At 39.1% G+C, this 8527-nt stretch overlaps 1 pseudogene; it reads right to left on the minus strand.

Moving 5' to 3' along the window:
• Positions 1 to 7740: 7740 nt before the first annotated feature.
• LOC148015167 (autophagy-related protein 8C-like pseudogene) lies at positions 7741 to 8101 on the minus strand (annotated as a pseudogene).
• Positions 8102 to 8527: the final 426 nt, after the last annotated feature.

Genomic DNA, 8527 nt, shown 5'->3' on the forward strand with positions numbered 1-8527 from the left:
ACAAGGATCTAGTGCACAACAATCGTCGGGAAATTCGACTTCAAACCCACCTCGATCTAATATCTGGTGTGGTAAGTGTCATGGTTACGGCCATGTGGCTACAGAGTGTCCGACGCCTTCAAGGTTAATGCCCGATCATCCACCGTTTTGCACTTTTTGCCACAAGACCGGTCATTTAGATACAAATTGCTGGCATAAATTAGGTCAAGAGCAACAACAAGCTCATTCAATGCAAACGAATTACAATTACATGGATCGTAATAATACGACTTATGAGATTGGACCACCCAATCAACCTTTTAGGCCATGAGGATTGCCCAGCCAGGGTAGACCCCTAGTGCCTCGAAAAAATTACAACAGTGATGGCAATCGAGGGAGAAATTCTCCTTTTAGAAGAAATAATGGAAATTTTTGTAATCCAATGGGACAAGGTGGTCAACAAAGACCTAGGGGACCAGTAATTTGTTATCGATGCCAACAAGAAGGTCACATAGCCACATATTGTCCAAATGCGCGTAAAAATCAAGACTATACTCCTCTTTGCAGGAGGTGCAGTGGTGAAGGACACTATGAAGAGAATTGCCCTAAGCGAGAGGATAATAAAATTTCTGACAAAGGGAAACAAACCTCTAACGAATCTTCAACGTCTGCTGCAAATTTAGTTGAAGTAGAAACAATAAGGAAAGATACTGGAGTCAAGTCAAAATTTATACCTCGCAAGGTGACCTTTAGAGCTGACCCGATGATTGGTGTCATTACGAGGGCACAAAAGCAACAACAAAAGGAGCAAGGTTTAGAGGAAGAGAGTCCACAATTAAACGGAGCAGTGAAGGATAAGTCTAAGGACATAGATCCTAATATAGAACTACCTGAATCGGATTCTCCGCAGCATTCCTCTGACCATCCGTTATTACCTGTGCCCTTAGCAAATCCCAAGATTCAAGTGGGAGTAGCTCCTTTTCCCGAAAGATTGGTTCCTCCTAAGGAAGGGAGTAAAGATTATGCAGAATCTGTAAATAAGACCTATGATCTTTGGGCTGCATTAGAAGAATTTTCATTGACTATTAACCTTCGGCAATTGCTAGAAATAGCGCTTGTTTGTTGGAAACAACTTTATCATAAATTAGTTTGGCGTCGAAGGAAGAGGATTGAGATAAACACTTCTAAAGTCAGTGAAAATTCTTCCAAAGGAAAAACAACTAAGGATGTAAAAATAGTAGATTTATTTGTGGACCCAGGAGCTCCAATTATCGATACTACTATTAATGGCCACTTGCTACATGAAGTGCAGTTAGATGGTGGCTCAGTAGTTAATTTGATGACAGAACAGGCAATGCAAGAATTAGGGTTGAAGGATCTAGAACCTACTCATATTGTTTTACGGGTGGCTGATCAAAGAAAAGTAACTCCTTTAGGGTTATTGCGAAATGTGAAATTTGTAGTAGCTGGATTAGAATTTCATGTGAACTATTTGATCGTTCGTTCGCAAACGAATATTTCATCATATTTTGTGCTATTGGGAAGACCTTGGTTATACCAAGCAAGATGCATTCAAGACTGGTATAAAGGTTCAATTGTGATTGGTCCTCGAAATGATAGGGTTAAAATACAAGTTATTTCAAAAGGATTTTTGAAAGAGTCAGGAGATGAGGCAGTTAGTGAAATGGATGAGAAATCCAACAGTGAGTTTTATGATTCGGACATGGAGAGGACTGATCATGAAGGGCCTTATGCCTGGTTATTTAAAACACCACACGCAGCAATAGCAGAAAAAGTAGAGGTCAATATAGTACATCAGCCTCACAAGGTAGAACAGATGGGTATTGGTTAATATGCTGTAGCGTTTTCATCTGACAATGATTCGGACAGTGATATTACTCAGTGGTTATCTACATCCGAAGATACAACCCTAGACTGCTTAATGCTTTCAGCAGAGGAAGCAGAATATCTTGATGATTCGCTTGAAACATGTTTTCAATTAACTACGGATCAAGAAGGAAATAATCAAGAAGATGTATTTTCTGCATACAGCAGGTCGGAAGTGGTTTCTGTGGATGAATTAGAGGAGAAAGAAATGCCTGAGTTAATGATATCTGATGTGGCTGACATGTCAATAACCTCTTCAGAAAGTATGGGAGAAGATGATGTTACTGATAATAATAATAGTATGCCTGATAGTAGGATCTTAGAAGCTCTTCCTTATGGGGAAAATGCTTTACCCTTTGGATTTGGACAACTGCCAGATAGAGCTAAAAGGATTTATTACTACCAGCTAGAAAGGAAGGAAAGAGAAAGGAGAAGTAGGCATGGGTGCAAACCCTTACAAAGACCACTATCTCATGAGGATGAGGATGATTCATCTTCGGCTTTTAATAGGTTTTCACAGACTTCTCATGAACATCATGGTAATTACGCTAGGATTATTAGAGAATTGAACGAGGCATTGGAAGTAGAGCGTGAGGCAGCGTTGACTGCTGTAAATGAAGCAATGAAGAAGATTACTGAGTTGCAAAAGGAAAAGGCAGAGTTTCAGTTTAGAGAAAGGCGATATCTAGATGAAATCTCACTTTTAGAATTTTATTTAGAAGAAGAGAAATCTAAATTCAGTAGGGGTGAGTTACAGATGGAACAAGCGTTATCTATGGATACGAATTATTGGGAAGAACATGAAAAAACTAATAGGTTTTTGGAAAAAATAAATATAAGAGTACTTTTGAGCCAGAGATTCAAGAGAAAAACCTTACAAATGTTCCCTGGTTGTGTCATTCTTTTAAGAGTTCCAACGGAATTGCGCAGAAGATTTATCGTTGTTCTAGGGGACCAATAATTGGTTATCAACAAGTCCAATCTGAACCTACTAAGGTTAAATTGCACAATATGCAAGCGGTGGTGTTGCCTCATCCAAAAGAAAGAGTAATGGATTTTACTATTTATGGGGATGGGCAAGAGCCACAACTTAGATGGTTTGAACCTGCATCACCTAGGAATTTTGTGGAACTGAAACAAGTCATACATTATTTGGGCTGTCGAATTCAGGGCGAGGAGGATGAGAATCTACATTCATTAATTCTCAAGCTTAAAGATAATCAATGGTTTTGGAGTTTAGATGATCAGGAATGTCTAGAAAAGAATAACGAAATTTTACGTCGATATCGCCGTAGGTTACATGCTCAATATCCATGTAATTCAGAGCAGATACCTAGCGTAATTGACTCTGTAAGAACCTCATTTACCATGAAATCTCGTAAAGATGTAAATGTCAATAATGGCTATTTAGATAAATATGGGAAGGGATATACTGAAAAATCATTTCCTGAGTTAGTAAATGTCTATGGAGTAGAAGTTGATGGTGCTATGCAAGATAACCTGGCTATTATTCCTTATAGGGCTTTACCCTTAGTAAATTCTGTGAATGTGGGAGAAGAAGCACCGGAATCAAGTACTAAGAATAGCCTGCTTGAAAATGTATCGATGCAGATATCCGAAGATGTGCCCACAATTAAGCCACGAAGAATAGACTCTCTATTTATTGAAGAGCCTGAAGTTGAAGTAGTTAAGCTTAAAATGGCAGAAGGAAAATATTTAAATTTAGGAGACCAATTGGAATCGCCACATCATGAAAGATTTAAAAAAGTCTTACGAGTGCATGTTGACGCTTTTGCTTGGTCATATAAGGACCTTAAGGGTATCAAATCTGAATTATGTCAGCATTTTATCGATCTAGAACCAGGCACAAAACCTGTATGTCAATGTCAGCGACGAATAAACCCTGTGTATGCAGAGTTAGTGAAAGCTGAAATTACTAAGCTTTTAGATGATGGATTCATTTATCCTGTTGCATACAGTGAATGGGTATCTCCTATTGTGGTAGTACCCAAGAAGAATAGTAAGAAGATTCGCATTTGTGTCGATTATAGAAAGCTGAATAGCAAAACACGTAAAGATAATTTTCCTTTGCCATTTACTGATCAGGTACTTGATAATGTTGCTGGTCATGAGCTGTATTCTTTCATGGATGGATTTAGCGGTTACAACCAAGTACTAATTCATCCTGAAGATCAATCCAAAACTACATTTGCTACTGAATGGGGTACATTTGCTTATAGAGTAATGCCTTTTGGTTTGTGCAATGCACCCGCAACATTTCAGAGAATTATGATTGCAGCTTATCAAGATTTTCTACGTCAATGGATGGAAGTTTTCTTAGATGACTTTTGTGTCTATGGTACGGTAAAAGAAATGCCTGAGCTACTAACGCAAGTGTTTGAGCGTAGTGACGATGTAGGTATCTCCTTGAACCCTGATAAATGTGTTTTTGGAGTACCAAAAGGAACCTTATTGGGGCATATCGTTTCTAAAGAAGGTATTGCCATGGATCCAGCTAAAATTATTAAGATTTCTGCACTTCCACCTCCAACAAATCTTAAGCAATTGCGTGGATTTTTAGGACATCTAAATTATTATCGGAGATTTATTTCTGATTTTGCAAAGGTGGCATCACCTTTGACAAATCTACTACGAAAGGATACTCCTTTTACTTGGGATGATGTCTGCCAGAAAGCATTTGAATTTCTTAAACAGAAGTTAATTGAAGGACCAGTATTAGCACCCCCGGATTGGACAAAAGAATTCCATATTCATGTTGATGCATCTATGTATGCTGTAGGGGCTGTTTTGTGCCAAGCAGATGATAATAAGGTGGATCATCCAATTTATTATGCGAGTCGAAATTTAAGTGATGCAGAAAGGAATTATACCACCACTGAGAAAGAATGCCTATCAATGGTATTTGCGGTGGAGAAATTTCGTCATTATTTATTAGGGAATAAATTTACTATATATGTTGATCATGAGGCGTTAAAGTACTTGCTTAATAAAGCAGAACTTTCAGGACGTGTGATTCATTGGATGTTGTTATTCCAAGAGTTTGATTTTCAAATAGTTACTCGTCCTGGTAGAGCTCATGTTCTAGCAGATCATCTATCACGATTATTAACATCAGACAAGGAGGAAGGTGTGGAAGATGATTTTCCGGATGCATCACTTTTTACTGTGGAGACACAAGTTCCATGGTATGCTGATATTGTGAATTTTCTTAGTACTGCTCGATATCCACCTGGTGCTGATAAGCACAGGAAACGTCAGATATTAATGCAAGCACGCTCCTATGGATTATTAGGGGGTTACCTTTATAAAAAATTTCCACGCGAGGGTATCTATCAACGCTGTGTAAGGGAAGATGAAGTACCAGTGGTTCTTAAGGCATTGCATGATGAGCCGTGTGGTGGCCATTTTGCCGGTGAATTGACTGCAAGAAAAGTTCTATTAGCTGGTTATTGGTGGCCTACCCTATTTAAAGATGCTTATGATTATTGTCGAAAATGTGATGTATGTCAAAGGACTGGTCGTCCTTCTAAGAGTTTTGCTACGCCTTTGACACCTATATTGGCATTAGCACCTTTTGAGAAGTGGGGAATTGATTTTGTGGGCCCAATTGATCCGCCTACTAGATATCGATCGAATTGTTATATCTTAGTCTGTACTGACTATATTACAAAGTGGGTGGAAGCGAAAGTGCTTAAAACGGATAAAGCCATTGATGTGGCTAAGTTTATGTATGAGAATATTATTACACGTTTTGGTTGCCCACTGGAATTAGTAAGTGACCGAGGTTCCCATTTCTTGAATGGTCTTATCAGTGAGCTAATGGAAATCTATAAAATTAAACATCGCAAATCAACGCCTTATTATCCCAGAGCTAACGGTCAGGTTGAAGTAACCAATCGCATTATCTGTGGGATTTTAACTAAAACGATTGCTTCCCACAGGCGAGATTGGGATGAACGTTTATATGAAGCGTTATGGGCCTATAGAACTACTTATAAGGTGACAGTGCAAAATACACCCTTCAATTTAGTTTATGGCACTAATGCTATATTCCCTATTGAGCAAGAGTTGCCCACTTTACGAGTAGCTCTATCATTACGACTAGGTGAGGTTGAATCTTTGAAACAACGGATTTTACAATTGGTAAAGTTGGATGAGGAAATATTATTAGCTCTACAAAGTCTAGAAGCAATGCAAAAACGTCGTAAAGCATGGCATGACCACAATATTAAAGTACAGGAGTTTAAAGAAGGCGATTTAGTTTTACTTTATGACAGTCGTTATTATAAATTTCCTGGGAATCTTAAAATTCGTTGGTTGGGACCTTTTAAGGTGATTAATGTTTATGATAATGGTTCTCTTGCTGTGCAGGATATTAATGCTGAAAATGAGATATTTAGGGTCAATGGCCTGCGCCTTAAACATTTTGTGACTTAGGCTAGCTAGGTATAGTTAGGTTAGTAGTTAAAATAATATTTTGACTAATCCACCCTTGGATGTCTTTTCTTTCTTGGGGGGGTTTTTAAATGGGATGCAGGTATGGCCTTTTTGTGGATGGATGCGCTTTACCCTCGTCTTGATGCCGATAGTACTGATCCTGTTCATGCTGGACCTTACGATATTCCGCGTTTTCAGATGCATGACAGGTTTTTATATGCACCGAGAGGGGAGGCATGTTGTGGTTCTTCTTTTGTGATTATTTTTTGTTTACAGTATCATCCACCTTTTGGTTGTAGGTCCTGTCAGCGGCATTTATTTGTGCGTGCTCAGCTCTTGTGTTGGCAGTGTCGCACATACTTTCGACGCTATGGTACCACTGCCATGCAGGAAATGATTGGTTATACCTACCAGCGTCATGATTATAATAGTGTTTTTCTCCTGAGCGTGGCGCTGGTCAGTCTAGGGTAGGCCGAGAGCAAGCAGAATTTGCGAGATATCGTTCCACTGTCTACCGCCTTACTCCATCTTATCATGATCTGCAGACTAGTGTTCCATGTCCATGTTGGGATTATATCTGTTGGTATATGGATGCGACCGAGGGGCATTCTTTAGATGCTTTACCAGTGGCCCCTATGCCCTACTATGATGATGCAGCTTCGGCTTAGCTCCATGATGTGATGGAGGTTCTTAGCGACGCAGCTGATAGCGGATTTGTGACTTCTGATATGCCTACGCTAGAGGCTATTCTTGAGCATCCTATAGCTGATAGTTTAGTTAATAGGTTTGACTTAGATAGTGTTGATGATTTCGGATTAGGATTATTGTTTTCACTAGAAGATCTCAGAGACTTTGAAGATTTTAGTCTAGATATTTTGTTTTCTTAGTCTTTTATGTTTTTCTTTTATTCTACATTTTGAAAAACAAACAAACAAACAAATATATATCGTTTAAAAAAAAACATACAATGCTTTGAGTTATTGATATCCTGTAGGTTTTCATGCACTTTAGTTTTATTTTCCACATAGTTAGGTAGTTAGTTGCACGCTGTCGAAGGGTTTCGAAAGCAATGTCGCAACTTCAGAAGTCCTTCATAAATTTCAGGATAGAAGATTCATCATGCAAGTAAGCAAGATGAGAAAATGATGCCAAGTCTTTGTTTAATTTCTGTTAATAACAAAACAAGGGTTCAAGATGAAGAAATCGGTTCATTCAGTTCATCCTCCTCGAATCCAGGAAAGAAAATAGAAAATCCATTAACTCTTTATCTTCCATCGTTGTTCTAGCCTTTGCAATTTTCCCTTGATAAGTTTTGGACTTATGGGTGATGATAAGAATTCAAGAATATGCTGTTATGTTATGACTCCTATGTCCTGCGAACACCCTCATCATTGTATGTTCTTCATATGTACGGTTTTAGCACAACCCAAAGGTGTTCTCTCCACTGTATGTAACATAAAGAAAGCCATTCTTATCTTTGTGCTCCTCATAGATAGCTGACATAATTGTAGCAGTAGGCGGAAGAACATTGTCTACAAGGATGAAGATTGCTTTTTTTGCATTTAATTTGATCCTCTTCCGAATAACATAGTCAAATTGATCAACAGTAAGGTCAACTGGTACAAGGTACTTCTTCTTATCTATGTCTGGAATGTCACTTCTTTTCAGCTTTCTCAACTATTACAGGAATCCTGTAAGGATACTTCTCACGAATCCTAGAGGCTTCAGCTTTCCTCTTCTCTAGATCATGTTCCTCTTCAAAAGAGCTCTTGGCCATTTCACTTCTGGATGGAGACCTCAATTCCCTTTGAACGCTTCTGAAAGAAGCCGAATAGGATGGAAATTCCTTCCACTGCACTGATCTGATCCACACCAGCAACATTCAGTTTTACGATGGCCTGATTAACCTGGCAGCTGCCATAGTCCTCTGATTCACTCTGTATGGTAACCCGCGTAGTCGATAGGGTGCCTTTACGCGCATCAACTGGTTCTAGCAAGCGGACCTTGTAATCGGCCAATTGTACTTGCTCAAGTTGAGGATAATGGCCTTCTAAATCTTTTCTTAGAGCATGACTCAGAGCATCCACTGGTCCAATCCCTTCCGAGCTTCTTCCCCAGTCCTCCCTGATTCAGCGCACCCTCTTCTTCCCTCGTCCAGTGCAGAGTACCTTCCTCCTTTCTTCCCCCCTGTTTCAATCCTCCA

Source organism: Lygodium microphyllum, chromosome 24 (genome assembly GCF_053477565.2).
Source record: "Lygodium microphyllum isolate KBCC chromosome 24, Lygodium_microphyllum_v1.1.10, whole genome shotgun sequence".
Lineage (NCBI taxonomy): Eukaryota > Viridiplantae > Streptophyta > Polypodiopsida > Schizaeales > Lygodiaceae > Lygodium > Lygodium microphyllum.